We start from the raw sequence: 22994 nt of genomic DNA on the forward strand, positions 1-22994 counted from the left end.
AAAAACAACAACCTGAAAAATGATGGGCGTGTCAGGATAGGACGGATAATCGTTAGATGAAATCTTTAGAAATGTGTCCTGTTTCAGTGATTAATCTTTAAATGTTATAACAACATATCCCAATAAACATGCCAGAACTGGGCCATTGCCGGTTTTTTGCTGGCAAGTTTGGTAAAGCTGGCCATAAAAAAACCAACACTGGGCCAATTATGGTTTGCCAACAAAGGCCCAGTTATGGCTTGCCATCACTGGCCCATCTCTGGCATTCCAGTAATATTGTCGGCCAGTAAAATGCCTTAATTGGCCCACTGTTGGCACGCCATTGATGGCCCAGTGCTTGTTTGCCAGCATTGGGCCATAGGTGGCGTTTTGCTGGCAATTATAGGTGGGTTTTTGCTGGCACGCCAGCAATGGGCCAATGCTGGATTATTGCTAGCAAGAAGATCTGCGACAGCACAGCGGTATGACTTTCTCTCTTGGAGTGACGTAATGTACAAACAAATGTCGAAATAGCTTGACGTCACTCGTGATGATGACGCATTGTCAACTAAATCCGGCCCGCGGTGGTTCTGCAGATGTCCGGTTATTTGTTTTGCATTCAACTTCAAGGAATTTCCAAAGCACCTTCTTCGATTTCAGTACGCGTCCGATCTTCTCCGGCTAGAAACAAGCGTGGTGAGTTTCACAAACAGTTGTGTGAGCAGGTCGTCGCAACGGCGTTAGATCTAATATCTTCTTGTTCTTTTCCTCCGTTGTCGGTCTTTTTATATTTAGTCAAGTTTTGACTAAATATTTTAACATCGAGGGGGAATCGAAACGAGGGTCGTGGTGTATGTGCGTGCGTGTGTGCGTGTGTGCGTGCGTGTGTGTGTGTGTGTGTGTAGAGCGATTCAGACTAAACTACTGGACCGATCTTTATGAAATTTGACATGAGAGTTCCTGGGTATGAAATCCCCGAACGTTTTTTTCATTTTTTTGATAAATGTCTTTGATGACGTCATATCCGGCTTTTCGTGAAAGTTGAGGCGGCACTGTCACGCCCTCATTTTTCAACCAAATTGGTTCAAATTTTGGTCAAGTAATCTTCGACGAAGCCCGGGGTTCGGTATTGCATTTCAGCTTGGTGGCTTAAAAATTAATTAATGACTTTGGTCATTAAAAATCGGAAAATTGTAAAAAAAAATAAAAATTTATAAAACGATCCAAATTTACGTTTATCTTATTCTCCATCATTTGCTGATTCCAAAAACATATAAATATGTTATATTCGGATTAAAAACAAGCTCTGAAAATTAAATATATAAAAATTATTATCAAAATTGAATTGTCCAAATCAATTTAAAAACACTTTCATCTTATTCCTTGTCGGTTCCTGATTCCAAAAACATATAGATATGATATGTTTGGATTAAAAACACGCTCAGAAAGTTAAAACAAAGAGAGGTACAGAAAAGCGTGCTATTCTTCTTAGCGCAACTACTACCCCGCTCTTCTTGTCAATTTCACTGCCTTTGCCATGAGCGGTGGACTGACGATGCTACGAGTATACGGTCTTGCTGAAAAATGGCAGCTACTTGACTAAATATTGTATTTTCGCCTTACGCGACTTGTTTCAACTTTCTTCTGCTGGACGTTTGAGTCAGTTCGCAAAATATAATAGACTTTAAGAAGTCGTCCTCTCTGTAAGAAAGAATCTGCGCGCGCGTGTGTGTGTGTGTGTGTGTGTGTGTGTGTGTGTGTGTGTGTGTGTGTGCGTGTGTGTGTGTGTGTGTGTGTGTGTGTGTGTGTGTGCGCGCGCCCGCGCGCGCGGTTGTGTGTGTGTGTGTGTGTGTGCGCCCGCGCGCGCGGTTGTGTGTGTGTGTGTGTGTGTGTGTGTGTGTGTACGTGTGTGTGTGCCTTTTTCCTTTCTTTGTGTGATTGAGTTTGTTTTGTCTCTGTCAAAAGAAAAGCACCATAGGCATAAACACCATAAGCTTACTTGTAACCAAACAAATTGCATCTTGTGAATGTTCACTGATAATGTTGACATTGAGTATGTGTCTATTCACTCCAGGACAAAGATTTGTGCAAGTGTCTGACTGCCCGGGTCTCAGTTCCTGAGAGAAACGCAAGAGAGCTGTCCGAGACAACGAAAGCTTCGAAGGTTAGATCAAAATACATATTCCTGTTGACCCCTTACTTCTGCTTGGCATTTTAGTCAGTTCAGAAAATATGATAGATTACAAGAAGTCGTCCTCTCTGTGAGAATGCCTTTGTGTGTGTGTATGTGTGTGTGTGTGTGTGTGTGTGTGTGTGTGTGTGTGTGTGTGTGTGCGCGTGTGTGTGTGCGCGTGTGTGTGTGTGAGAGTGCGTGCATGCGTGTGCTGTTTGCTTGCATGCGTGCGTGTATGCTTGCGTTTGTTTGGTTGTTTGGTTGTGTGTGTGTGTGTGTGTGTGTGTTTGTGTGCGTGTGTGTGTGTGTGTGTATGTGTGTGTGTGTGTGTGTGTGTGTGTGTGTGTGTGTGTGTGTGTGTGTGTGTGTGTGTGTGTGTGTGTGTGTGTGTGTGTGATATGGAATAATGAATTAAAACCAACAAAACTCGTTTGCTTTCATGTTTCAGAAGGTGAACGGCAGGAGAACTTGAGAGTTTCAATGGCTTCACAAACAGACTTACCGTAGGCTACGACGTCAGGACAAAGAAAAAAGCGTTATCTCAACGTTGCGGATGCGAACAGAGAAATGACAGAATCAAGACAATCCTACGGAGGTTTACTGGGAAGTGAACAAGAAACATTCTGCCTTTGGTCATCATGTCTCGAGTGTGAAATTTAGAACGCTGTACAAATAAAATAAACCAGTGAGCAACTGAAAACAAAGCGTACGTTTCTGTAATGCTTCGATAATGAGTCGTTGCTGTTTGGAAGCTTTACATTTGTTTTGTTTTTAATCTATATTACTGTATTGTTGTTGTGCCCGCTATAACTGCGTTGATGACGATATTCTGTCAAAACCACTGCCTTTACTTGCCAGATAAGTTACACGACAAATGTGATTAGCATTTCAATTGCATTTTACTGATGAATTTGATAATTACGCATATATGCATATTGCTAATGTACAGCTTGACAGCATTGCCCTTTGCTTTATTTGCGCACGTCTTGCCGCCAGCATGAGTTGAAAAGTCCATTGATGTACTGTGTTTTGTCATTGTTATTACATTTACAGTAAAAATGACAAAACAAAGCATATTTATAAACTTTCAACAACCATCTATGGGCTAACAAGACTGTGCAGGTAGAGTACATGAATAGAGCCGTCATTCTATCAGAATCAGTGGTATTGGTATATTTACTGCAACTTATTGGCATTTTGCTGGCAATGGTAATGACAGAAATATGGCATTATGCCGGGCCACAACTGGCCCGGTAATTTCAGCAGGTAAAGGGCCATTAACGGAAAATATATGGAAAACAGTTTTTTTATATAAAACTAAAAACCTGCAAAATGCTGGCGAAATGCTGGCGAAATGCCGGCAAAATGCTGGGTTTTTGATGGCAAGCCATCAATAAGCCATCAAATAAATGATGGGATTTTGCTGGCAAAATTCTGGCAAAATGATGGCAAGCCATCAAAAAGCCATCAAATACATGATGGGTTTTTGCTGGAAAATTGCTGGCAAATTGCTGGCAAAATGATGGCAAGCCATCAAAAATCCAGCAAATAAATGATGGGTTTTTGCTGGCAAAGTGCTGGCTTGCCAGTGATGGCCCATCGATTTGCGAATGTGCATACGGGTAATATGCCAGCATTGGGCCATCAATGGGCCTTTGATGGCAATAGTTCTGGCAACTGGCATTGCCATCAAAACGCCAGCAGTGGCCCAGTTCTGGCATGTTTATTGGGATCCTGGAATTTCACTTCGTAATACTAAAGTAGAAATGGCCCAGTCAGGCTGATTTTTTGGCAAATACAGGGTGACCTTAAAAAAATGCAACCCTCAAAAATGCTAATAACTTCTACATCTGTTGACCGAATCACTTTATATTTGGGGGACATAAACTTCAGCCTATGCATGACCCTTCCACATCTTGGCAACTTTTTTTGAAATAGCACAAAAGTCTGACCATTTGATCTACAAAATTGCCCCTTTGTGAAAGTGTCACGGTAGCTGAAGTTTATGTCCCCCAAATATAAAGTGATTCGGTCAACAGATGTAGAAGTTATTAGCATTTTTGAGGGTTGCATTTTTTGGGGGTCACCCTGTCACCTTCAAAATGGCAAAACAACACTGCTGGGCACAACAGCTGAACCAAATCAATGTGTGTGGGCAAAAAAGGAGTTGTTCTTCAATTTGAGATAATAAAAAAAAAACACAGGGTCACTCTTGCTCACACAATCAAATCTGCATCCAAATCAGTCTGTGTTGTTCACATATCTTGTTTAACATGGACGCTATGGCATGCTGAGCGGTGTAGGTGTCAATACTCTCAGCAGGCATAAAAGGCAGTTTTTGAAGCCATTTTAGCGGGTAATGAGACAAAGAATGGTACATTTAAGTAACTCGCAAACGCATTGCCTTCAAACTTTCGGAGATTTGTGTTAACATTTGTCGTAAAGTACACACGAAATCTCAAGTCATGTGATATATTAGTTCTGCTGTTATGCGACATGCCAAAAAGAGTTTCAAAAATAAAGATGTATACCCTGTCCGATTGAACAGAACAAAAATAAAATTAGCATGCATTTAGAAAAAGGAAAGCTTCAATGTACCCTTACATTTAATACAGTTTCAACATTGGCTGTTTACAGCGCACTTGTTTAAACGCACACACACACATTTTTGGAAAATGCTTTTTCAAGAGCCATTGATCAGTTAAGCGTGTCGGCAGTGAGCTTTGCTGGACGTAGGCCGACATTTGCGCTCAGCGCTCTGAATGAGTCAACTTCTTAAACACTACTTTCGCGTTGAAATCCTCATATCACCCATGCCTGAAAAAATATGTACATGAAATTTGAGTATGTGGCGCATCTGTCATTGTTCTTGAAGATTTCAACAAATAAAATTTGTTCAATGATTCAGCAAAAACCTATCGTCAATTTAAGAACTGTTTCTGACATGACAAATAACAGCAGACCTGATGTCTCAAATGACTTGACATTCCGTATGTACTTTACGGCGTGTGTTAGCACAAATCTCCAAAAGTTTAAAGGCAATGCGTTAGCGACTTTCTCAAATGTACAATTGTGTGTCTCATAACCCGCTAAAACGGCTTCAAAAAATGCCTTTTATGCCTGCTGAGAGGATTGACACATACACCGCTCAGCATGCCATAGCGTCCATGTTAGACAAGATATGTGAACAAAACTGACTGATTTGGATGCAAATTTGATTGTTTTGTCTAAGGACATGCTAAACATTTTTAACGCGGGAACCTTGATTTTGCGAATTTGATTTTGGTGTGTGTGTGTGTTATAGGTTTCACTGTATCGACACTACGTCATGTAAACTCAATCTGTTTGCTGAATAAGTTAGGGGCATAAAAGGGCTTTCCAGTCATATAACTGGTTTTACGATAAACGGCCTCATCATAAAGATCTGGGCCTGAATGCATAGCCCCTCCGTACTTTTAGGATTTCATAGCGCTGTGGAGCGCATAGCTATGAAACGCACTATAGAACTAAGCGGTCCGCATGCATGAGGTCAAACAGTGCCTGCAATAGCTAAGAGCGGCTCTATTTTTAACACATAGATAGTGGAAGAGATTCCCCGTCATCCTGTGTCTCTGCGCATGCGTCAAGCTTTGTGATGCTTCGCCGCGGGTCAGTTTTACACCATTTGCCGCAGACAGTTTGGAAAGCCCGTCTCCTGATAAAACTTGGCTTTCGTGGTTTGGAAACTATATCCATTCCGGTACCCTCACCATAAAGGTATCCGTCATTCTCTTGCTGGTTCTGCATGCTGTGTTTGATGTTATAAATTCCCGTAGTATTATTATTATTATCATTATTATTATGTACCGCGATCAGTTCGCCACACACATCTTGAAAAGATCCGCCCGCGTATAAACTGACCCAAAGTCAAGATAACCCGCAGAACCGGCGGCAATGCACCCTTTCGATTCGGCAGTTCGAGTTGCTCTTACAGTTCATCCGTGATTGCAAGAATGTCCTGCCGACGAAAGCGGAATTTTCTGCACAGTTCCACGTCGTCGTAACGATTCAGTGGATGTAGGCGGTCAAGAAAGATCCGGTTGCTTCTCAAATTTCTTCTCATCCTGAATCGGCATGAAAGCAGCCGCCATTTTAAACGCTCCAATAGCCGGTTCCATAACTCTTATTGGAAGGAGGGGCCTGCTATAACTTTATGGATGGCATAAGGCTCTATGCGCGGTCCATGCATTAGAAATAAGAGACTTTATGGAGTCCACAGACTTTATTGCAGTGACGTCATCAATTTAGGCTCCCGGATGGAGGGGCTATGCATTCCGGTCCTGCCCTCAAACGCATCTTTACAGTTTTTTTATGACGAGTAGTGTGGAACAATCACCATCTTACACATCTGATCGCAAGATTATGCATCCCCGACAAATTCTGCTGTCTCCGGCGCATTCAGTATCTGTCTGAAGGGTTTGAAAACAACTATTTACAACACACACACACACCCCTCCCAACCTCCACCACCAGCACTACCCCCCCTTCCCACCTCCACCACCACCCCCTCCCCTTCCCACCCAAGAAATAAAGAAGAAAAGAAGAAATACATTGATAAATACAAGAAGCAAATAATTAATTTACTTTTTTTTCAATTGTTTTTGATAACAAATCTATTGCTTCTAGGTCATCATTATCAGGCCGATGATTAAACCAAAGCTTAATCGCGGAAATGCATATATGGTCTAAAAATGACGTGTTTTTTCTTGCAGGACAATGGCTTGGACATGACTTCATCCTGAATCGGCAGAGCAGCGATGTATTCTTACATGGATGCCATGGACGTCTTCCATCTAGCGGGCAGACAGATGGTCCACAAATCTACCCACTTGTATATTGCATACCTACCCCCTCATTCTTAACGATTGCTCCTTCAGCTCTGTAGTAAAACATATAAGCGATTCTGAAAATATTGTAAGACATTAGCTTCTTTACTTTTGCAGCTGCATCAAAACACACACACACACATACACACACACACACACACACACACACACACACACACACACACACACACACTTAATACCGATGCCACATTTCAAGTAATCGGGCTGCATGTATATTTGTTGTCTTCTGACACGGCTATGCATGCTAAAGTCCACAATCAGAATGGCAGGAGCTATTGGAAAACCCGTTTTCTTTTTTTTGCATTTTACGGTAAATACATTTTTGTCTTTGATCTTCAGGCTTCCATAACAGTTCTCTAAATGTCTTGAGAATACGCCTGAAACGTTACATGAACCAAAACAACAACCGAAAAACAAACGCTGTGCATAGGGAACACAAATATCGATGATAATCTGCTTTATTTAGCAGGGAGTATCAGCCGGGACATTATTTATTATTCTGAATAGATCGACATTCATATATGCATCAAGTGTACTAATTGATCCTGCTAAATAGTTGTATTTGTTTGTGACTGATGCACTTTTTATTCACTTTGCACATGTATCACGTAAGAAAAATCAAGGGAGGTAATTTTGCTCGGATTAGATGGTTCCCTCCCCTGATAAAAAAAAGCACACAAATTAATTTTTTCCCCCTTCTCGTATGTGTTATTCAAACGTTTTGTTGGTTTTTGTTGAATATTGATGTGAAAGGTTCAGTCCTTCCCGAGTAAACTATTCGATTTACAGTCTCAGAACAGACCAGGCCTGAAAAGACCATCGCTAAACACATCAACTAATCAGCCTGGGTGCAGTTTGTGATTGTTTTTTATTGACTGATTTGTGAACGAACACAAGCAGGAATCTGTGATGATAACACATCAAAATAAATTATCACTTTGCGCATGAAGCAGCCAGGTTGTCGAATCTAAGTCTTTGTTCATGTACAATCTTGTCTAAATCTGAGATGGTGAGCCAAAAGTTTTCATGGGAACGACTGTGCCTTTCTGTGTCTCTCAATTTTTACACCACTTGCTACTCATGATTGCATGACACTAAGAACAGGCAAGATGTGGATATCGTGGTTTTAATGATACATACGGAAATAAAAATGGTTACCGCTGTTTTCTTAGATACTTTGATCTCTCTTTCTTCCTCTGGTCCTTTCTTTTTGATGTTATTTAGCCTGAAGTTTGTTGCAACGATTGGTCCGCTTGCATTTGTTGTTATAGTAATTGTGGATATGTTATTTAATTTGTCTGTGTTCCCTTATTATGTTGTCACTGTCAGCTTGATGAAGAAACGCTATGAGAAAATTTTTTTACCCTTCACCATTAGCAAAATATGTAGCTGCATATACTAAATATTTCTGATACCTTGACCAAATACGATGTTAATTTTTGCGTGTTCTCGTTTTTTCAGAGCGAACACACACACACACACACACACACACACACACACACACACACACACACACACACACACACAGTCTCTCTCTCTCTCTCTCTTTCTCTCTCTCTCTCACCCACACTCACACACACACACACACACACCCACACACGTACACGTATACACACACACACAGTTTCAATGTTAAAAACTTGAAACACGTATCCCTGTAGCATCGATGAAGGTTGTGTACAGGAACATCATAAAAGCTTGCTTACAAACGGACTCGCTGTCTTCGAATAAAACAGCTTTCGAATAAAATAGCTTACCGTTGGATCTTTGCTCAAACTGCGGCTTTCTTGTCCACATTCCTGGCGCACAGATCTGCAATGTGCAACGTTACTGTTGAATACACACAATTTATGTTGAAGTCACAGGGCACAGACATATCCCCCCCCCTTACACACACACACACACGCGCGCGACTGCGTGAAGATGCACGTCACCTTATCATTTAATCACACAATGTAAAAACGTGGTGGTTAAAACAGAATAATATCATGAATCTCTGAAGAGAATCTTTTTTTTTTTTCAAACAGTCGTTCGTGTAAGGCACACGCAGATGGAATGTAGCTGAAGCCATACCGTAAAAACTAAGAACAGATCTATAAGATTCTAAAAAATGTGACATTTTAGTTCTATTCATCTGTATGAACTTGATCTGTCCGAAGTAGAATCGGCCACTGAAAATGCAACTCCCCCCCCCCCTTTCCCACGACACACACCACGACACGACACTAGCTGAGAAAAGGAAAACGTGTGGAGGAATACATAATGTAAAAACCAGATCTAAAAGTAAGCCCGGTTTACGATTTCAAACCGCCTTTGAGTATGAAATGTTCGGACGCGCCCTTTCAGCCTACAGTGAAATGGTAATGTACGTACAAGCTTTGTTTCAGGAACTGTGAAACGTAATAACTAGGTTTGAATTCAAATATACAAGTAAAGTTCATGGAAGATCAAAGTAAAGGTTGGGTGTAATGTCAAAAATTATACTTACATTCCGTTTCAGCATGCTCTTCCACAGGAAAAACTCCCAGGGCTTTGTCCTGCTTGCGATTTTGCCAAAAGTACTTTGAACACACCCCCGACGTAACTTTCAATGAGCATCATAGTGTTTTTGCCACTTGCCGGTTGAATTTAGCGCCTAATTCCAACTTCGCTGCATCTCAGGGTTGTTTCTGGTCCCCCAAATGTACACACAGACCTATGCCGCCCTGATCGATCACAATTTTGCTTTTTACGTAACTGGCGCAAGATAGCAGACATCTTTGGACCGTAAATGACTCTTTGCGCATGCGCCGCTAATAATTTGATTGGTCGATATTTTTAGGCAAAGCACATGGTCTCAGAAAACAGAAAACAAAACATTGGAAGCGTGAGTCACGCTCTCAAAAAATAAAAACTTTTTTTACATATATTTTTTTTTCTGTAAATTTTTTCCCCATGGTTCATTCATCATCTGACATAACTTTTTAGTGAAATCTAACCATAAGATTATTGGAAAAAAGCAAAAATGTAGACGACCACCTTTAAAGTGTGTCTAAACCCTGCAAGTACAGGTTTGAGTGTGTGTAGAGGGGTTCCAGTTATAAAATTTTTCTGCACTTTAACCGCTCTGCGCTCAGCAGTTCGCCAACTGGCATGCGTGCTAAATTTGCTGATCCGGACTTTGCCGAGAAAACCCGAGAACTCCCGAAGCGCCAGCCATGTGCTATGCCTGTGATGTAGCGATGGGAGCAGAGCATAATGGCTGACAGCCGTGCACACAACGTGTTGAACCACAATCGCGTTGTACCATATATGTTTGAACCTCGGGCACGAGAAAATGAAAGAAACGTGGAGGAAAATCATCTTTCTGACAACAGCAGCATGATTAATCGCCTTGGGAACACAGACTGGTGAGTAACGAAGTCACGTTTTGTTTTGGGTACAAGCAACCGAGAAAAGGACATTCTGACAGGATGTGTCAAGCTTGGAGTCTAGATCTAGATCTGAACTGTGACATGAGTATCGTTTGTGTGGGTGTTTGTGCACTAGGCTATGCTAACTTGGTTTGTCAGTCTGTCTCCAGAGCTAGTGTCTATTTTGGACATGACCTGGTTATATGCAAAAAATGCACTAGGCCTCCAGAATGAACATTTTATAGAAGCAAACTCACGAAGATCGACACGCACGAGCTTTTGACGAAGCCGAATCTGGCAGTCCCTAGTGTTTACATTTTGAGTTGGCAAGTTACATTTTTAGAACTAATGTTATTATTTCTTTCTGATGAAATCTAAGAATAGATCTACTTCCAACATGTGTGCATTCGCAACACTCGGCGGAAGGATAGAAACGAGTGAAGATTGTTTGTGATACTTTCAGGTCTGAATGTGCCAACTGTGTGGAGATGGAGAAAGTGGAGGAATGCAACTGCTGCACAGAGTCTACTAAAAGTATGAAGAAGCTGAACTGTCCCAGGCAGGTATTACTTTTTACTTGGCATTAGTTAAATTACATTTTTTTTTAATGAAAAGAGCAAAGGAAAAGTGTGACTATTTTGCAACATAGATGCAGAGGTTATTCATTACTATAAATAGTCTGTAAAGCCTTAACTTCATAATGTATGTTAGAAGTTTAGTTCTTACACTAATTTCATAGTTAACCATAAGTTATAACAATATTGTTATGTTTGCAGACCTCCCGAAAAAAATGACATTACATGCATCACGCAGCTCCCATCATTTGAAAGCGTCTGCCTAAACACGGATATGCTGGAGACGGCATATTACCAGTACCGCGAGGAGCATGGGTTTTTTTAAGGAGTAAGTGACACACCTATCTTTCTTTACCAAGCATGTGCTTGTCACATCCTCGTGATGTGTTGGCAGATACTTCTAGGTCTGTTCCACATGACAAATGTACCCCGTACACCCATCCATTCACACACCTGAAGAAGAAGGTGACGGAAGACTATTTTTAATTTGCAGTTTTAAAGCAATCTGTTTTTCATGTCTTAAAACTTTTTCTTCTCACAAAGTTGAAAGTTGGTCCATAAAAAAAATATATTAAATTAAAAGATAAAACATACAAGTGCACACATAGTATTTCCTCTTCTTGTCGATCACGCGTCTATATTGTGATGTGTTTGACATGGTATGATGCATATAATATATTATATACAAACCAGTAAATATTATTTTGTTATCCTCGGATCTCTCCACACTGAAGTCCAGAAGTGAATAATAGATTCATAGTTTATACACTTTGTGTGAAACAAGATCAACATAATGCTGGAAAGAAACACATTTTGGAAAGTACATTTTAAACATAAATAACTAGGTAAAATGAAAGATTTACATGGATCTTGTCATACTGTCACACACACACACACACACACACACACACACACACACACACACACACACACACACACACACACACACACACACACACACACACACAGCCAGCCAGCCATGAAACAAGCCATTCTATCAATTCACGAAAAATAAGTGTTCTTCCCCCCACTTTCCACACCTTTTGTAGGAACACCCTGCCTGACTATGCAACACACACTTATGTCACAGATTTTGTGATTATTTTTTCAGGAAGTACCGCTACATAGGATTCAGACAGCTTGTGATGTGGTGCCATGGTGTGCTAGGGAGGAAAATCAGGATACCTTTACCTTCATGTGGAGTACGGGCCATCAGATATGCATTTCCGTCTGTTGTACTACAGAGGTTTTGAGTGGTCTGAGCTTGAATGAAAATGGTAACATGAAAATGTATTTATAATCTGATGCATCACTTATGAAATAAAAGAGTAAAATCTGTAATTCCTTGCAAGTGCATTTTGTTCAGTATTGTCGTTGGTGTCAACATCAGCGGGAAAAAGTGGGATCAGTTTGGTTATCTTGTACTGTATGGTGCTGCAGCTTCTTATCGGTATGGGGGAGGGGGGGGGGTGATATGCAGCGGCCCAAAAGTCAGGTTTGTCACAAAATTCCTCTGGGAAGGAAGCTTCAAAGGCACCTGGATCCTCTGTCAGCTTCTCAAACAGTTACAGACGTTGAAGCAATCTTGACACGTGACCTGTAAATGTAACAGTGGATAGCTCAGGATGAGATAGTCGTGAAAAGGCATTATTAGCACGGAACCAAGTACAGCGTGTATGCTTGCAAAAATGCATTTAAGGAAGAATGCTGCAGTTCTAGCGAATACCGAACTGAAAAAAAACCTGTTAAGCCTTTAAATGTAATATTTCTCTCTCTGTCTTTTCCCTCTTCAGTTTTGTGTGTGAGTGTGTGTTTGGGTAAATTGCCAGAATTCTGGAGTATAAGAAAAGAAGAGTTTTTTTTTCATTTGTGTGTGTGTGTGCTAAAAACCAGCAGTCAGTAGTTACCCTGCATGTAACTTACCATAAGCTTGTGGCCCTTTGCACTTCCTCACACTGTACTCTCCTTTCTTTCCTTTTGAGAATGTGATGGACAACGTCGGATTTCCTTCCTCATCAAGCGCATCACCTCTGTCCCCATTTTCATTGCAATGCAGAGTGGCAAGGAACAGCCTGAAAACAGGATACAAATTTAAATGCACTGAATCAATGACTCTCAGTCATAATTCCATGCTTTACTAAATATTAGGCAGATACCTCATTCAAAATCACTCTGCACCCCCCCCCCCCTCCCCCCCCCCCTCCATGTGTATTTATTGTATAATTCTCATTAATAGATCTTATTAAAAAAAAAATGCATAACTGAATGTGTAAATTGTAATATTGTTTGTTCATCTATTAGTTGCCTCCCTTCAAGTTTATTTTTGAACAATTCTGAGAATACAATTATAACTCAATGTCATACATAAAACAAGGAAGACAAATTGTGTAGAGATCTCAATTCCTTATTTTCAGTTTTATTTTGTTAAGGATATCACAATGCAATGTCATTATCAATAATTTTATTGCATCAAAATTATCTCCCTTGATCTCTCTTGCACAAGACATTTGTTTCAACTACATGTATTTGTTTATTAAATTTGGGAGATTTTACAGGAATGAATCTAAAAATCAATGACCTATATATTTCTACATTGTAAAAAGAATCTGCTGGAGGTATGATGTGTGTTTTGAGTGTGATTGTGTGTATATATGTGAATGTGACTGCGTGCGTTTGCGTGTGAATGTGTGTGTGTCTGTGTGTGTGTCCGTCCGTCTATGTGTCAATCTGGATCAAAGTCAAGTGTATGTGCATGTCTATGCGTATGTGTGGTGTATGTGTCTGTCCGTCTGTCTCTGTGATTCTGGATCAAAGAAAATGTAGTCTATATGCATGTCTATGGGTGTGGTGTGTGTCTGTTTGTGTGTGTGTCTTTCTGTGTGTATCTCTTCGTTTATATTATTTTATTGGCAAGAGAGAGACAGAAATCAGAAATCAAAATTGTTTAGAGTCTCAGTCTCCCTCCTACACATATTCACACGGACACACATACCTTACATAGACGATGGAGATGCAACGCACTACGTCTGCCGTTAAATTTAATCATGCACCGCCAACAGAAACATAACGATCACTTGCCTTTATCACTTTTCTTTTCCGTCGACTTTGAGTCTTTCTCCGGTTCGACACTTCTTCGTCAGCGGTCTCAGCTGTCTTTTATGCAGCATTACAATTCTTCTTCACATTGATAAACGTTAGTGGGATCCCTGACGGGACAGCATCCTCCATCAACCTCCGACTCGGACAATAAAACCGAGTTCGGATTCGAACAAGGGAGCTGTGAACTGTTCTGCAAATGCATCATCTGCAAAATGGTGTCCACTCGGTGGTCTTTTGGTTGTGAATAATATGTTTCCACAAAGTCGATGTGAGCTTGTGACCGACAACAGTTACGGTGCACATGTACTTGTGCATCCGTTTGAACTTGTGAACTCGGGTACCCCTGTACTATCGGGGATCCACTAAGGTTTCCGAGACTTTCTTTCTTTCTTTATTTGGTGTTTAACGTCGTTTTCAACCATTCAAGGTTATATCGCGACGGGGAGATGGGATAGGGGAATTCCGAGACTGTGTTTTGTCTCTATTGAAATGGTTTAATGGAAGAGCTGATTCTTAAATTTGCATAGGTAAAACGATTGTTTTTTTGGTATAAGTCTTTGGAGTAAAATTGTGATTAATGTTTTTGTGAACAAGAAACAATTGACAGGTGACTTTATTCCATCTCTCTTTTTCCCTCCGCCGCGATGTAAATTTGAATAGTTGAAGGTGATGTTAAACACCAAGTAGAGAAAATCAAGGTGCCCGACACCCCTCGAGTCGAATATACCTTGTGGCGCAGGTACGCGTGATGTGGGCCCTGGGACCTACTGAGACATTCTTTTCTGCTTGGAATTCTGAATGTCACGTTTCAATATATCACTTAAGGTGATTATGAAACGGTTAGTTACTACTAACTAACTAACCACACCACGATCCACTCTCGCAGTCATACAATTTAATAGAGACAACAAAAGTATAAGTTTCAGACGCCTGTTTATGTAAAAACTCGCCACCTCCCTCGAGACTTCACTCAAAATATGTTCTTTTACGTTCACAAAACGTAATAAAACCCCGTGGTCACTGACAAAATGCCAGTTAGAATATAGAACATTTTAGTAACACGCTGATCCCGTGTAAAGATAAGAAAATACGACTGTTCTGCTCCAAAAGTGCTAGTTCATGCAGGTGTCACACACCCCACGTCGTCACTACTCGAGTATAATCACAGATAGCAAAAATAACAACGGTGGTCAACGGGGTGCAAAGACATGGTGCACTTAGCTTTCTTTGGCCACTGGGTGGACGGCCTGTAATTAGTCTTTTTAGCCTCCACAACTGCTCCGTCGAATGAAGTGCTGGTTAGCGTGGTGACGAAGCAGGGAACTGTGGAGGCATCAGGCGCCGCACCCAGTCGCTGGTTAGCTGGTTAGCCGGTTCGCTGGTTAGCTGGTTAGCCGGTTCGCTGGTTAGCCGGTTTGCTGGTTAGCGTGGTCCCCCAAAAGGCAGCCGAACAGAAGTTAGGAAAAGGCTGCAAACAGAAAGCATCGGTGCACTAAACATGTCAGCTACCCCTCACCCTCCACCTTTAAACATGTCATCTCTACATATCTCATCGAGCCTGCACAAACGGACTTCCCACAACAACAAAACAGCCATTTTTCGTCCTTCTCTCCCTACCTGCAAAAACCATATACAGGTTAGTATTTTAGCGTCACAGAGAGCAAATTATGCGCTAACCTGGAAAGAACAACAGAGAGTATTTCATTCCACAAACACAGACTCGTCAACAGCGTTAAATAATGATTTATTACCTCAAACAGCCTATGAATGTAGCACTCTCATGGAAGCAAAACCCGCTTCCTCCCTGGAATGGCCTCTGTTCGTCAACAGTGACAACAACATCCAAAAACCCCCTTGCCGAATACTTATGCGAAGACCATCGCACGGCGAAGGGAAATTGACGACTCGTCCTCAGCGAACATGTGGCGGTGAGAAGGTGATATCTCGTTGAAGTTCCTCTAGAGTGCCCGAATATTCTATTCGGTGAAGACCCTCATACTCTAGAAACCGCTGTATCGATCCTTCTTCTGCCGCTGAGTGTCAAGTGCCAAGTTACCGTGTCTCAGACAGACAACCTTGACAAAAACACGTGACTAACCTTGTCACATAACAAGTTCAGCTATCCACAATTCTGCCTCGCAAAGCAGAATTACCCCCGAAAAAACCGTGCGCCACAAAATACGTGCTCTGCGCTGTCAGCAAAACCCTGCCGTGTAGCCCCGACTCACGCACAGGCGCTTTCAGTCGCAATTGACCAAGAGAAGGCACCCCACTGAGTGACACTTTCTTGGTCTATGTCACTAGATCGTGACACACCTCCCCTCTTCAAGATGAAACCTCGGTTTCGCTCCCAGTCATGTTCTCCTCTACAGCCCGAGAGAGAAAATCGGCTCCAACATTGTTGGCGCCCGGAATGACGCGTACCGTGAATTGGTACGGTTGGAGAATCAACGCCCAGCGCATAAGTCTGGCGTTTGCCAACCTTGCAACCTGAAGATATTGCAGAGGTTGATGGTCCGTCTCCAGACAGAAAGGTCGTCCGTACAGGTACCAGGCATGGGAATTGTCCGCCGAATGGCGGATTTCCGCCGAATTTTTTTTTTTGTTCCGCCGAAAATGCAAAAGTGTTCGCCGAAAAAATAAAGGGGGGAGGCACACAAAAAAAGCACCGGTTACTTTGGCCTTTGGGCAAAAGCCCGCGAAAACTTTTCGTACTTTGTTCACGCACTGCTACCGCCCGCCTCAGTTATTGAACTTTTATGTTTGAAAGTAAACCAGATTGCACAGATTGTGTTACAAGTTACATTTTCCTGTTTGTCTCAACAGATCAATTTTTTTACAAATTTAAACCATATATAATAATACATGTATATATTTTTTTTCTTCAAAAAAGCAAAAATTGGTACATTTTTGTACTAAAAACTCTGATTCTAAAAACAGAATTTAATGGCAAACTTGGAGCTCAGATGACACCAGATTGCACCATCTGGGTTCTTTGGAGAAAAAAATTTTCCGGGGGGGCATGCCCCCGGACCCCCCTAGTAAGGCTAGGCGCTTCGCGCCGTCGACTTGACGCTTCGCGTCTACAGTTATAAATTTTCCGCCTTTTTTACAATTTTTAATTCCCATGCCTGAGGTACGCTTCGAACTTCTGGATGCCCCTGACAATGGCGAGACACTCGCGTTCAACCGTTGCATATGCTGCCTCGGCCGAGGTCAGCTTACGGCTGGCAAAACAAACAGGGTGCAAAAACCCCTCTGTCTCCTGGAGCAACACTGCCCCAAGTCCTTTCCCTGAAGCTTCTGTCCTCAGCACGAAGTCCTTTTCCAGGTCTGGTAGCCGGAGTATAGGCTGACTGGTGAGTCGCCTCTTCAAGGTGTTGAATGCGGAGCTGCATTCCTCAGTCCACACTACAACGGTCGGTTGTAGTTTCTTGGTAAGGTTGGTCAGTGGTAGTGCGATTTCGGCGAAGTGCGGGATGAAGCGTCTGTAGAAGCCGGCAAGGCCCAGGAAAGACCTGACTTCTTTCTTAGTGCGCGGTGGCTCCGCCTCCCGAATCTTCTGGATCTTGTCGTCCTCTGGAACGAGCAATCCCTCGCCGACAACATGACCCAGGAAAGACAATTCCCGAAATCCCAAGTAGCACTTGGACGGTTTAGCTCCCAGATTTCCGTCCTTCAACCTTCCGAACACGTCGCGCAGGGCGTCGAGATGTTCAGTCCATGTCTCAGTCGCGATCAGCACATCGTCGATGAAACTGCTGATGTCCTCGCGCTTCAACGGTTCCAAAAGTTTCCTCATCATGCGAGTGAAGACGGCACCTGCATTCTGTAGTCCAAAAGGCATGACTGTCCACTGGAACTGGCCGAATGGAGTGGTGAATGCAGTCTTTGGGCGATCTTCCTCAGCAACCGGAATTTGCCAGTATCCCTTGGTGAGGTCCAGTTTGGAAAAGTACTTGGCCTTAGCCAAGTGACTGAAGAGGTAGTCCACATCAGGCATGGGTTCCGCGTCAAACGCCGTAATCTTGTTCAGCTTCCGGTAGTCGACGCAGAACCTGACGCGTCCATCCTTCTTCTTCACGAGTACAATCGGTGAACTGTAGGGAGAGTTCGCTGGCTCGATGACGCCCAACTTCGTCATGTCGGCGATTTCCTTCCTGACCACCTCCTTCTGGGCATGAGGCATGGGATACTGCTTCGTCCTCACTGGCTGTTTCTCCAGCAAGTCGAAGGTAAACTCATCTAGATGCGTCTGAAGTGGTATGTCTGTAAGGACCCGTGCTGCATCCTTCAGGATCTCTTGCAGGTCCGCCTGCTGGTCGTCCCCAAGATCAGGTGAGATGTGCACGTCCGTGTGATCCTCACTAGCCTCCAGCGGACAAACTGGTACACGTCCTCCTCCCTGTTCCCCCGTTGTCTCGTCCATCACGACGGCAACTGTCTCTGTCACTTTGTCCTTTTCCCCGTAGGCAGTCCTCTCTATGTAGGCGCGCAGCAGGTTGGCGTGGTACAGGCGTGCTTTCCCGTTCATGACGATCCTGTAGTCGTTCTGGCCCACCTTCGCTGTCACCTCAAAAGGTCCTTGCCACTGCAGTTGTAGCTTGTTGTGTTTGACAGGTAGAAGTAGCAACACCCGTTCTCCAATCTTGAAGCTGCGCGGCCGTGCCTTGCGGTCGAATCCTCGCGCATAACGCTGTGCTGCTCTTCCCAGGTTCTCTTGAGCCAGTTTGCAGGTCTCTTCAATCCTGTTCCTGAGTTCTACGATGTAGGTCGCTGTCGTCTGCACCTCCTCGTCAGCTTCTTCGTCCGTCCAAGCCTGACGCAGGATAGCCATGGGACCGCGTACCTGTCTGCCGTACAACAGCTCGAATGGGGAAAAACCCAAGCTCTCCTGAGGAACCTCGCGGTATGCAAAAAGCAATGCTGGGATGTACCTGTCCCACGTGCGTGGTTTCTCCTGAGCTAGTTTCCTCAGCATGGTTTTCAGGGTACCATTGAACCTTTCCACCAGTCCGTTGCACTGGGCATGGTAAGGAGTGGTGAAGTGCTGCTCCAGTGATAGCAGTCGTGCTGCCTCCGCCATCACTCCTCCCGTGAACTGCGTGCCTCTGTCGGTGAGAACCTCTGATGGAATTCCCAGCCGGGACCACATGGTAACCAGTGCCTCAGCTACTCGCGTAGCTTCGATCGATTTCAGATGGATCGCCTCTGGGTATCGAGTGGCGTAGTCCACCATGGTCAAAATGTATCTGTTTCCGTCCTCAGACGCAGGCAAGATGGGCCCGATGATGTCAACTGCCACCCGACGAAAGGGTTCGTCGATGAGCGGCATCTTCTCTAAGGGGACCTTCCTCACCCTTCCTTTGGCAACCACCTTCTGGCACTTATCGCATGACGCACAGAAACGTCGGACATCCGTGCAGATGCCTGGCCAATAGAAGTGGCGCCACACACGGTCCGTGGTCTTCTTGGTGCCAAGATGACCTCCAAGGATTGAGTCGTGTGCCGTTGCCATGACACCCTCGCGAAACTCGCGAGGCACGACAACCTGTTTGAAAGCACCTTCTTTGTTGCTAAACTCACGGTAGAGCAACTTCTTCTCCCTGAGGAACTTTGACCTCCCATGCTTCCCGCTCAGCTTCACCTTCCCCGACTTCGCGTGCTCCCGAGGAGTCGCTAATGTCGGGTCAGAATCCTGAGCCTTTGCGAGAAGTGCGGGGGTCACGTTCCCCAGGGCAGCTCGTGCAGCAGGTAGGGGTTTGAGAGGTTTGTCCTCTCGCTCCGCCTGTGCCCGCGTGAGCACTGAAATAACGTCGGGAGACCTATAAACGGGAACCTCCCTAGTGACGCCGTCCACAAACTGGACACGGTTCCCAATGAGCAGGTCGCATGGAGGATCGTCCATGACGACGGCCACAATGGTCCCCGTGAACAACGGTGTTACGACCTTGATCACCGCCGTGTTCAGGTCGTAAGCGTGAGATGCCTCGGCCATTCTCACCCTGATGCTGTCACCTGTGTAGGCCATAGCTGGAACTAGACTCGCCCGTACCACTATCATGTCTGCCTCGGTGTCCCGCAGACCTTCGCCCTCCACTCCGTTGACGTAGACGTTGCAGTGGGGCTGGAAGTGTTTCCTGGAGCACGGAACGCAGAGTTGTGGGATTGTGCATGAGCTCGTGACGTCCCTGAACTCCTCACTGCCAACAAAATGTACGCCCTTCTGGTCAGCCTGTCGCTTATGGCAGTCCTTCTTCACGTGGCCCCGCTTGTTACAGTAGAAACACTGGATGTCAGTTCTGGAACTTGATCCCTTGTGTCCCTTGTGTCCCTGATCGTCTTTCCCGTCCTTGGGTCCTGAAGAACCTGAATTTCCTGATTTTCCCGGCCGTGAGCCTGAAGATTTGCCGGAGATCGCCTGGGCGTCCTCGTGTACTCTGATCCAGTCGGCTGCCTCCTGAGTAGTCTTTGGCTGGTGCTCCTGCACGAAGGTCACCACCTCAGGTCGCAGGCTGGACATCAGTTGTTCCATGACAATGAGGTCGGCAAGGTCGTCGACGGTCCAGTTCTTCTCGGCCATCTCCACCCAGCGCCGCAGGTAAAGATTTAGACGTGCCACAAACTGATGACTCAGCTCGCCGCTCAGTCTCTTGCTGTTCCGCAGACGTCGTCGGTAGGCTTCAGCAGTCAGGTTGAAGCGCTGGAGTAACGCCTTCTTTAGTGCCTGATAGTCCCTCGCCTCGTCGTCATCCAAAGCGTTGTAGAGCTGCAATGCGCGTCCCTTTAAGCAAGTGCTGAGGCGGCTAGCCCACGTGGCCTCTTCCCACTTCTGGTCAGATGCAATACGCTCAAACCGGCGTAGAAAGTCGTCGAGCTCGTCTTTGTCATCGTCGAACGTCGGCAGTCTCGTACGGTCAGCAACAAACGTCGGCGCGCTAGCCTGAGTAAGCGTACCCTTCTCTGCCTGTAGCCTAGCTAGTTCTAGCTGGTGATCGCGTTCGGCCTGTTTGTCCTGTCTGTCACGTTCGGCCTGTCGTTCCTGTCTCTCAAGTTCGTCTTTCTTTTCCTGTCTGTCACGTTCGGCCTGTCGTTCTTGTCTGTCAAGTTCGTCTTTCTTTTCCTGTCTGTCAAGTTCGGCCTGTCGTTCGGCCTGTCGTTCCCTTTCTTGTCTGTCACGTTCATCTTTCTCTTTCCTTTCTTGTCTGTCACGTTCATCTTTCTCTTTCCGTTCTTGTCTGTCACGTTCGTCTTTCTCTTTCTTGTCCTGTCTGTCACGTTCGGCCTGTCGTTCTTGTCTGTCAAGCTCTTCTTTTCTCGTCTGTCGCTCTATGTCCTCTTTACGTTCTAACTCCTTGCGCTTAAGCAAACTACGCGCTCTAACGCGTGCATCTCGCTCTGTCTGTTCCTCGCTACCAGGAGTTTCGAAAGTTAATCTCTTCGTAGGAGATCCCCCTGTAGCCATGGTTAGTTTGGAAAACTTTATCACAAAGGTAAGTCTAACGCAGCTATAGCTAGAACACGCGGTGATGAAAAGGATACAAAAATCCAGCAACCAGAAAACGCAGAAGAAAATTCCAAACGGTGTAGAACAAAACGCGTAGCCTACTTTATGGCTGCTTTTTGCGGTAAAACAAAATGTTTCCCACAGCCGTGGCCTACTTTATCGGCTGCTTTTTGCGGTGAAACAGAGTGTTTCCCACAGCCTTGGTTAGGACAGAAGTCCTCGGACCTTTCCCCCCCAAATTCCAACAAAGTCAAAATATGGAGAAAAATCCAAGTAAAACAAGACGGTAGAAATGTAACCTGTTACAGAATGCGAAACAACAATGTAGAGAACACTGAGTAAAACGAATAACAAATCCGCTAACCCCGCTCAGCTCTCTGCAACGGAAAACTCTGAACGTACAACAACAAAGATTCACAAACAAAGGAAAGGGAAGTAATCACAGTTAGCGCATACAATAGCTCACAAATTACAATTTACATTTCCTGCAAGATGTGAATCGCTTAAGGTGTGGTATATGATCAAAACTATACAAAAAAGGGTAGCACCAAGCAGAAAATAAGTCGAGCACTGACGAGATTATCTGCTCTTAGTTATCCTTAATTGGTGGGTCTTTATCAGTTGGAAATTAACTGAGTAAATCCCGGCTTGGCCCCCATGTGTCACGTTTCAATATATCACTTAAGGTGATTATGAAACGGTTAGTTACTACTAACTAACTAACCACACCACGATCCACTCTCGCAGTCATACAATTTAATAGAGACAACAAAAGTATAAGTTTCAGACGCCTGTTTATGTAAAAACTCGCCACCTCCCTCGAGACTTCACTCAAAATATGTTCTTTTACGTTCACAAAACGTAAAAAAACCCGTGGTCACTGACAAAATGCCAGTTAGAATATAGAAAATTATAGTAACACGCTGATCCCGTGTAAAGATAAGAAAATACGACTGTTCTGCTCCAAAAGTGCTAGTTCATGCAGGTGTCACACACCCCACGTTGTCACTACTCGAGTATAATCACAGATAGCAAAAAAAACAACGGTGGTCAACGGGGTGCAAAGACATGGTGCACTTAGCTTTCTTTGGCCACTGGGTGGACGGCCTGTAATTAGTCTTTTTAGCCTCCACAACTGCTCCGTCGAATGAAGTGCTGGTCAGCGTGGTGACGAAGCAGGGAACTGTGGAGGCATCAGGCGCCGCACCCAGTCGCTGGTTAGCTGGTTAGCCGGTTCGCTGGTTAGCTGGTTAGCCGGTTCGCTGGTTAGCCGGTTTGCTGGTTAGCGTGGTCCCCCAAAAGGCAGCCGAACAGAAGTTAGGAAAAGGCTGCAAACAGAAAGCATCGGTGCACTAAACATGTCAGCTACCCCTCACCCTCCAC

General features: G+C 44.1%; 1 protein-coding gene and 1 long non-coding RNA gene across 2 annotated transcripts in view; one reads left to right on the forward strand and one right to left on the reverse strand.

The window, feature by feature from the left end:
- LOC138946635 (uncharacterized) overlaps positions 1–9667 on the reverse strand; it is a 10411-nt gene extending 744 nt beyond the window's left edge. The window contains exons 1-2 of the long non-coding RNA XR_011449380.1: positions 9527–9667; positions 8796–8850 (exon numbers count right to left, since the gene is read on the reverse strand). This is a non-coding gene — a long non-coding RNA (uncharacterized lncRNA). The remainder of the gene's footprint in view (positions 1–8795; positions 8851–9526) is intronic.
- The window catches only part of LOC138946944 (tyramine beta-hydroxylase-like), a 111853-nt gene that overhangs the window by 75950 nt on the left and 12909 nt on the right, over positions 1–22994 (forward strand). The window lies entirely within an intron of this gene.

Source organism: Littorina saxatilis, linkage group LG14 (genome assembly GCF_037325665.1).
Source record: "Littorina saxatilis isolate snail1 linkage group LG14, US_GU_Lsax_2.0, whole genome shotgun sequence".
Taxonomy (NCBI): domain Eukaryota; kingdom Metazoa; phylum Mollusca; class Gastropoda; order Littorinimorpha; family Littorinidae; genus Littorina; species Littorina saxatilis.